This window comes from Carcharodon carcharias, chromosome 19, assembly GCF_017639515.1.
Source record: "Carcharodon carcharias isolate sCarCar2 chromosome 19, sCarCar2.pri, whole genome shotgun sequence".
NCBI lineage: Eukaryota > Metazoa > Chordata > Chondrichthyes > Lamniformes > Lamnidae > Carcharodon > Carcharodon carcharias.
In genome coordinates, this window is record NC_054485.1 from 93,744,686 (window position 1) to 93,753,893 (window position 9,208).

Here is a 9,208-nt window from a genome sequence, read left to right on the forward strand (position 1 = left end):
GGCCAGGTCACTGAGTATATTCAAGAAAGAAATTGATTTTTTTTTTGGATATTAGGGGCATCAAGGAGCATGGGGAGAAAGCGGGAATATGGCATTGAGATAGAGGATCAGCCATGATTATATTGAATGGCAGAGCAGGCTCGAAGGGTCAAGTGGCCTACTCCTGCTCCTAATTTCTATGTAGCGGTTGCATCTTTCATGTGACTACCTGTAGGATTGACGAACACAAAGGCCTTCTGAACACACTCTGTCTTCATGCTAAGGACACCCTTCATCCAGTTGTGTGGGGCTACCACAACTTTAATGTCATAGAATTTGATCAATTGCAGCAGGTTAAATTTGACACCTATGATACGCTGTGAACAATCAACAGAAATGGAGTTGCACACAATGCACCTTCAATTACCTGATGGGAAGTGGCAAAGGGGTAGAAAAATAGTTTATTTTAATGCCATTGTTCCCTTTTCTGTTATGCCACCTCGAACACGTTGGCTTCCAACATTAGGATTTGAGACTGTAAAGACCTCTGTGTTCATAAGATAATAATTGTCTTGTTTCCTACTATTTTACAAGATTTCCAAATGCAGGTTGTTTTCATAATCAATTCTTTTGTTGATTTAGTTTTTTTTTTATTAGCATTCGAAATGGGGTATTCGCTATTTTATCCAGTAGCCTTCGACTGTAATATGGTATTTTTTTTAAGTTTGGGCAATGGTGCGAAATATTTGTCCATTAAAGTGCCATCGTTTCCAAAGAAAATTCTATTTCATTTATGAAAGGTTATTTCCAGGTCATGTTGCTAGTGTTTTCCTCAATTCGCTGTCACTAAATTATGAGGTCATAATTTTGATGACCATTATTGTTACTATTATACTTCTTCCCAAAGAGTGTTGAGTGCCGGATGCAATCTAAATGTGTTCAATGGTGACATCTGTCACAACATTCGAGCATCTCTTGGCCTTTCTCCTGTGCCCCGTAGAATTTGATCTGCTATTGCATTTGCTGGCATGGAATGTAAAGAAGGATTTCGTATCGAGGGGCTGTGGGTGCAAATCTCTAAATTTCCTGCAAGTTCAATCAAGTCTGTTTCAATTTCATCCTAACAAATGCGAAGGGCAGTTCTAATATGATGAAAATGCACGTAAAAGAACCTAATAAACGGCACACTAAGCTAAATACATCTTTGGCAATTGTCCAAATAGGATAAGAGCATGTGGGACGCCCATTACATACATAACCCGGTTTTATTTTATATTGAAATCACTGGAAAGGAGTAAAGAAAATGGGCAGGGCGTATAGTTTTTGAGCAGACTGATATGCCCTCTTTTACACAGCCTCAGAGATGTAATAAGCAACCAAGCGTCCCTTCTTCGTGAAATAAATGGCAGTGTCATTCTATTTTCAAGTTAACGTTTATCTGGAAAAAATAGAAAGCTAAAAACTTTATTCCTAACATGTTGCGGGGACAATTGCGACTTAAGAGTTAAATGCGGCCCCCTGGTTGTCATTCCCATGCGTGAGATTTTTTTACTGGAAAGAAGTTTGAAAATCCACTAATCTGATTTTTTTTATGTTAGATACAAAAACCATGATTGTACCCTAGCTTAGACGTGAAATATTTTTTGGTCTTTTTAACGTACAACACTGTTCTGACGAGTACCTGTTGCCTTTTGTCTCAGTTGATCTTCTGTTCAGAGAAATGTGTTTGAAAATGAATGGGAGTAAAAAACAAAAATGGCTATAAAGCTATGCCAAAGCACAAGTGCAGATGTTGAATGTTTTTAGTAAGTTAGTATACCATTGATATTTTCATATTTATTATCTGTTAACTTGTTATTAATGATAGACCATGAAATATTTATTATCATTGGCGGAAACGTGTGTTGTGCCTGGCTCACCTTTTTCCTTCAATTGTTTTGCGCAGTCGCTCAATCCTGCAATCCAAAGATCAAACCATTTAATTGCCAGGTTTCAGTGGAATGCATCAGCTTTGCGACTGTTACTGTTTCAGCTCTTTTGTTTCAAGTTTGCATTTTTTTCTTCGTTCTGTATATGTTTCTAGGTTTGAGCTCAAAATCTTTAAATGTGGAAGAGGAAAATGGATCGTATGAGATTTTGTTTGTCCATAACATGAACATTACATTTTCAATCATATGGTGACTTTGAGTGGAAATAATTGCTCATTCTTATTAGAATAAAAATAGTGAAACACTACATTAATGGCATTCTCCTATACAAATGAGGTGATACTTTTCTACTTCGATGGTGCCATTTAACGCAGGGTTAACTATTCCTATTATTCCTTTTTTACTTTGAGTTCTGGTTGTGTTGGGGAAATCGGTCATATGTTTAATACTGCAGGTGAATAATATGTTTCTTTACATGGAATTCAGAGATGTTCTCATTCTTTCCGTTAGTAACATTGACCATTATGATCCCAAATGAAGGAATACATAAACCAATGAAAATTTGCTTTAAAAAACAGAAATGCCCACTGGCAAAGATAGTTTCATTTAGGCATGCATTTCTGTAACAGTTAATTAATAACATTGCACTTCATGTGTATCTTACCTGCAGTTTTTTCCACTGGCGAAATGGGCAAGAAAGGTCAAATACATAAAAGTGAATACCTTGCCTGCTCTCATGTGTTGAACCAAAAGGGCAAATGCAGACAATTTGCTCAAACTTATGTCAATGCTGAATAGTTTTTCAAGCCGCCAGCCCAAGTACAAACATCTTGCTTATCCTGGCGCTCAACCACATTTCCTCTCCAGAGGAGTGAATGAGAATTAATATTGCCTGGTTTACCCATTTGTGTGACTCAGTGCTCAATTTGACTCTGTCACAATGTTTTCTTTAATGGTTCTGCGAAATACATGAACCAAATGCACTTACCTTATATAAAAAATAGATATATTGATTTGCCCAACTCTTACAAAACTCGCTCATGAATCAACTCCATTAAAATAAATCAATAACAAAAATGGGAAGTATGATAAGCAGCCAATCAGAAATAATGAATTTGTCACTACCGCCAAACTGGACTATTACACCTTGCGAGCGATAGCACTATCTCTTTTATTCACGCCTTTACTTCCTCCTTACAGGCCCAAAATGACAAGCAATCAAATTCTGCTTTTAGCATTGGACAGCCTAAACCTCTATTTGAATATCGCCCTCTAGGCAATTTAAACTCAAAGGAGCTCCAAGCCACCTTCGTTCATAAGTCTACCTAATGCTCAGTGGAATCACATCAATGGTAGACAGTTGTGAACATGGTTAGACATTAGTAAGATTCAATGTATTAAACATGGCAAATGAAACCCATTACCAGACTTTTATGCATCCTTATTCTTTGCAGAATTGATTGGCAGGAAATAAACTTTAAAAGTAGTCAAAACTTTAAAATCAACAATATTATGGCCGAAGCATCAGGGTTATAAGTTGGTCATATGCATTTCCTGCCCAGGGACACTGACGCGATAAATGTGCCCTGTATGTTATTGATTCTGCCTCGAAAAACTGTTACTTTGCCTTTACAAAATCGTTGCTTTTGCTGGATTTTTCAAACATTATACACAATGCACATTCTGAACAATACATCTTGATATATTAATTGATATCTTACCAAGTAGTAGTCGAAGATTGTCATTTTCTATTATTTAACGAAATGCAAACGTTACAGCAACATATAGCAAAAGAATGCTGAAGATGTCATTTCAATTAAACATTAATTGCAACCAATGTTTCATCACAACTTTGAAATATCATAGCAAGTATTTTTCTTGGAATTTTGTCTGTTTTGTATTTATTAGCATAGAAACACATGACCTATGAACAGTAGTAGGGGCAATGTGTCGTCTTTAGAAGTATGCAAAACTAAAGAAAATGGCAAATAACAAATTTAGGAGTATTTATGCACTACCTCGTTTCAGCTGTTTTGCTAAAAAATGAAAATAATTTCTATGAATAAAAAACAAATAATTCCATCGCTTAAAGTTGATACAGAATCCACAGAGACTCGCTTGCAGCTACTATTGTGTGGTCCATGGAGAGCAGTTGACGATACTGTGTCTGAAGCACTGGTGTGATCGCAAACATTTGTTTGAATCTATTGAAACTATTTTGAATCATTCTTTACAAAGAGCATTGCAATAGCTCTGTTTATGGCTTTCATTAATAAAACTTATGTCAAACTTCAAAGCAGAGGCGAAATATTTGCTTTTTAATTCATGATATAATATAATTATAATAAGGATGAAAATTAACTTTCAAGGTACAAAATAAAGCGGAAAAATAAATCTGTATGCATTAAAACAAACGAATAATTGGGAACAAGAACTAACAATTGGATAAATAAATCCAACGATACAATCTCTTAGCAGAACAGTTTAGTAGCACATTCCATGATTGAAATATTGTACGGATACGATATTTTCAAGTTCCTGATGTTTAATATAAATTTATATACTTAAAATATAGGATGCTAAGGTAACACAGAAAAGGAGCCCTTTCCAGGAATAAGCAAATGTAAGTGGAAACTTATTTACCATATCCGATGCATAGCGTAGCTTATCCACGCCTCTTGTTGTTATTTAGCGTGACCCTAAGTTGACGTTAGTTGTAATAAAAATTGAAAGTGCTGGAAATACACAGCAGGTCTGACAAGTCTGTGAGGGAGAAAGATAATCAGCCTTTCGAATCCAATACGACTCCTTTTCAGCAGCAGAATAAAATGTGAAATGGCTGCGCCTTTTTATAGGCCCCTAATACATCTTTAGCTTATTTCTTTTATACTTAGCTTGCCTAATAAATATAGGCACCACAGCCTCGAAGAACCAACATCCATTAATGGACAGCCAGGATTGGTCGATCACCACATCTGCGAGAGGTGTCATCAACAAAAGTGCCCCGAACACCCAATTTCAGAGCGTCGGAAACTTCTGTAACGACTGTGATGGGCCCACATTAATGAGTGCAATTTTCAGTGAACGTCCCTGATGGTTGGCAGAGAAGAATTGCAATGACCATATTTTGAAATAATCCTAAAGTTGGCGGGCAGGGGCCCCTGCTTGCGTATTGTTATGTAATTAGTCTGAATGCAGGTGTGGGGGATGGTTCGTCTGGGGAATCCAGTCAGAACCAAGGCCATGGGTGACTCCGCTGTACATAGGAAAATGTAAGATCAGCAGCAGTTTCATCAAATAAAGATTAAGGAGAGCCGGTAAGCATTTCTTCGCTGGCATATTTGTTCCCAGTATATTTTGGTGGCTCCCCTATTGCAGAGTCATGGTTGTCAATGTGTGGATGCAGGGAATTCAGTGGATGGAAGGCAAAAACTGAAATGTCATGGTCCATATGGTTATGGTCGTTTTTGGCTGTTGCTCGATTCAACCATGATGTCCAGTAAGCGTCGTGTGTTTCTGCCGTGGGTCGTCATGTGACTGAGCAGGCAGATTGTTGACGGAAAGTCTTTTGGACACATGAGACAGAAGGCGTTAGTGGGATTCTGGTGCAGTATTTTCTTCTTTTTATGTCCCTTTTCTGCAGCCACACAGCCTCACAATTAAGGCGTCATGACTCAAAGTGCGATGCGGCTTGATGGGCAGATTTTAGCTATTGTGAACGATTGTTAGCAAGTTCCTCCCACTTCTGGGTGTCATTGAAGTATTTTCCTTGCCCTCGCCTGGAACGGTGGCAACTTGAGAGTTGAGAAAATAGAAAACCGTTGGGGGGTTGGGGGGACGGATATTCGGGCAACGTGGGCAATCCATTCAAGTTAATGTAGTAGGAGCTTTGCCTGAATGCTTTTGGTGGTGATTTCAAGAAAAACACGAGCCTTTGTTCGAAGGTTTTGTCACTTAATCAGGAAGGTGCAGCCGAGGCATTGCTAAGAGAATGAGAGAATTGTATTTCCGACTTCCAGCATTCACAGTATTTATTTCCCTGTCACAGAACTAATAAATAGTTCAAACAATAAGTTATCTGACTGCCTTTTCCTCTAAGCTGCACGTTGTGCAGCTGTCTTTCAATTTGGAGCATTAAGTGCAGGCAACAAACAACTTATGCATAACCAATGTTCCCTTGAGGATTAGCGCATGCTCAGTTTGGGTTCCACCAGGAGCACGCAACTCCTGCCCTCATTATAACCTTGGTTCAAACATGCAAACAGACCCGAGGCCATTGGTGAGGTGAAAGTGACTGCCCTTGACATTCGGGTGGCATTCGACCAAGGGTGGCATCATGGAGCCCTAGCAAAGCTGGAATAAATGGGGATCAGGCAGCAAATTCTCCTCTGGTTGGAGTCATACCTAGCGCAAAGGGATATGGTTGTGGTTGTTGGAGGTCAATCATCTCCGTTAGAGGACATCACTGCAGAAGTTATTCAGGGTAGTGCCCTCGGCGCAAACATATTCAACTGCTTTATCAGTGACCTTACTTCCATGAAAAGGTCAAAAGCGGGGATGTTCGCTGATCATTGCCCAATTTTCAGCACGATTCATGACCCCTCAGATGCTGAAGCAGCCCATGTCCAAATGCAGAAAGGCATGGACAATATCCAGGCATGGGCTGGCAAGTGGCAAGTAATGTTCATGACAAAGAAATTCCAGGCAATGGCCATATCCAACAAGAGAGAACCTAACCTTCTCCCTTTGGCATTTATCGGCATTACCACCACTGAATCCCCCAACAGCACCATCCTGGGGGATTCTATTGATCAGAAACTGAACTGGACTAGCCATACGAACACTGTGGCTACAAGAGCAAGTCAGAGGCTAGGGGTCCTGCAACGTGCAACTTGCCTCCTGACTCCCCAAATCCTATCCATCATCCACAAGGCATAAGTCAGGAGTATGATGGAATATTCTCCACTTGCCTGACTGTGTGCCGCTCCAACAACACTCAAGAAGCTTGGCACCTTCCAAGACAAAGCGGCCTCTTGAATTGTACTGTTTTCACAACCTTTCCCCCATTCACCCCCTCCACCACTGACGTACAGTAGCAGCAGTGTGTACCATCTAAAAGGTGCACTGCGGAAACGCACCAATGCTCCTTAGGCAGATCCTTCAAGACCCACGACCACTACTATCTAGTCAGACTAGGGCCGCATATACATGGGAACTCCACCACCTAGAAGTTCCCCTCCAAGTCACTCGCCAAACTGACTTGGGAGTATATCACTGACCCGTCACTGTTGCTGTGTCAAAATCCTGGAACTTCCTCCCTAACCACGTGAAGTGCAGCGGTGCAAGAAAACAGTTCACAGACAACTTCTCAAGAACATTTAGGGATTGTCAATAAGAGCTGTCTTAGCCAGCGACACCCACATCCCATAAATGAATTTTTTAAAAATCGCTAGGCCGTTCCGCACACTCAAAGGTACCGTGCAGTGCAAAAACACAAGGAATGCATAGGTAAGAACGACGAAACATGCACTGTATCTTTTAGTCGCTGTGCTGTGTTTTAGTCAAAATGATTTGCTTTACTAAATATGTGCTGATCTTAATTTACTTGCCTATCTATTTTCAAATACCATTGCTTGTATCCAAATTATTGAGCTAAGAATAACCCAAGCATCGAAGTCAAAACTCCCTGTCTTATAGGAGCTTGTGTTATTATTCTCCCTTTCCAAAGAGGTGGGGCAGTGGAGTGGGGGTGGGGGTGGTGAGGTGGCGCAGGATGGCATTTACCATCCTCCAATTATCTGACAGATACTTCATGTCTAAGGAGTATTGAAAGATGATGGTCAGAATCTGCAGGAATTCAATTTAACCTGCCTCTGAAATCTAGGACGCATCTACAGCACACAACAAATATAATTGAACACTGCCATTTTTGAAATGCAAACTATTTGCATATTTTTTACCTTATTTAATATCGCTACAACCTCCACCTCGACTGTCTTACTGATGAAGATAAATGCAAAGCCCTCATTTAATACCTCGGTCATGTTGCAGCCCACCAAATGAATCTGTCCTTTTTTTGACAATACTCGTTCCAACCGTTCCTTTAGCTATACTTTTGCCATATCTGCACTTAAAAATGAGTGTGTCTCCGCCGTAAGACCTGGAATTCTCACCCTACACTGCCGCATCTCTCTATCTTGCTGTTCATAAAGACAGCCTTTCAAACCTAAATCTTTGGTCACGCTTTTGAGCTTCTGGCCTCATAACCCATTTGTTGGCTCCGTATCATCTTTCTTGTTTAGGTGCTTCTATGAACCAACTTAGGGTCTTTTATTACGTTAAAGATGTTACACAAATACAATTTGTGGCTGTTTTCTGGGTTCCCGTTTATTAAGATGCTTTCTATATTTTAGTTTAATTTTAATCTGTCTAATGACTCTCATAGCAGCCATAAACATGTTCCTGCCTCAATATAATCTCTATATTCTGGGGAGCTTTACATTGTTAGGTATTTCCTCACTCTCTCACGAGAATATTTCGACTCTGTCTTTGCCTTATTACCACATTCTCTTTTGCCGTCCGATTCTTCAATTACTGTTTTGTTTATCAACGCTTGATGCTATTCCACTTTAGCCAGACAGATGTTCAACTCACGACGCGACCCCCTTCCAGTTAAATAGCTTAACGCTTGATTATTGCTTATCCCTTTGTGTATCTATTTTAAAACTGATGAAATTGTGATCTCTGTTCCCAAATGGATCTCACTGAAATATGCTATACTTCCCGGACTGCATTCCTCAGAAGGAGATCCACCACTGCTTCTTCCACCGTTGGGATGGAAACACAACGATCAAGAAGGTTCTCTGTTGCAGGTTTCATGAATTCCTCTACACAGTTGATAACCCAGAGTACATGAGTGCATTTCAAGTCCCCCAATGCCACTACAGTGTAGATTTAGCATTTTCCTTCATGATACGTACATGGAATTCCTCCTCTTCCTATGTCCCAGTATTGATTTACTAATGCTATTACCCGAATTACCTACTATATTGTTCTTCAATTTATAAGCAAGCTGGCTCCCTCTTTGACACCGCACATTTATCTCTATTCTTCCAATGTTTCGTTGAACAAATTATTCCATCTCCACTTCTTTATTTCTTTAACGACCATTTTGATTAGCTTGTAGCTAGAGATATAAAGTTCTCAATCTTGCTTTCTTTGAGTCATGTCTCTGTTGTTACTACTATATCAGTAACCAAGTGGTGATCATTGCCTGCATTCCTCCGATGTTTATTGCCTGA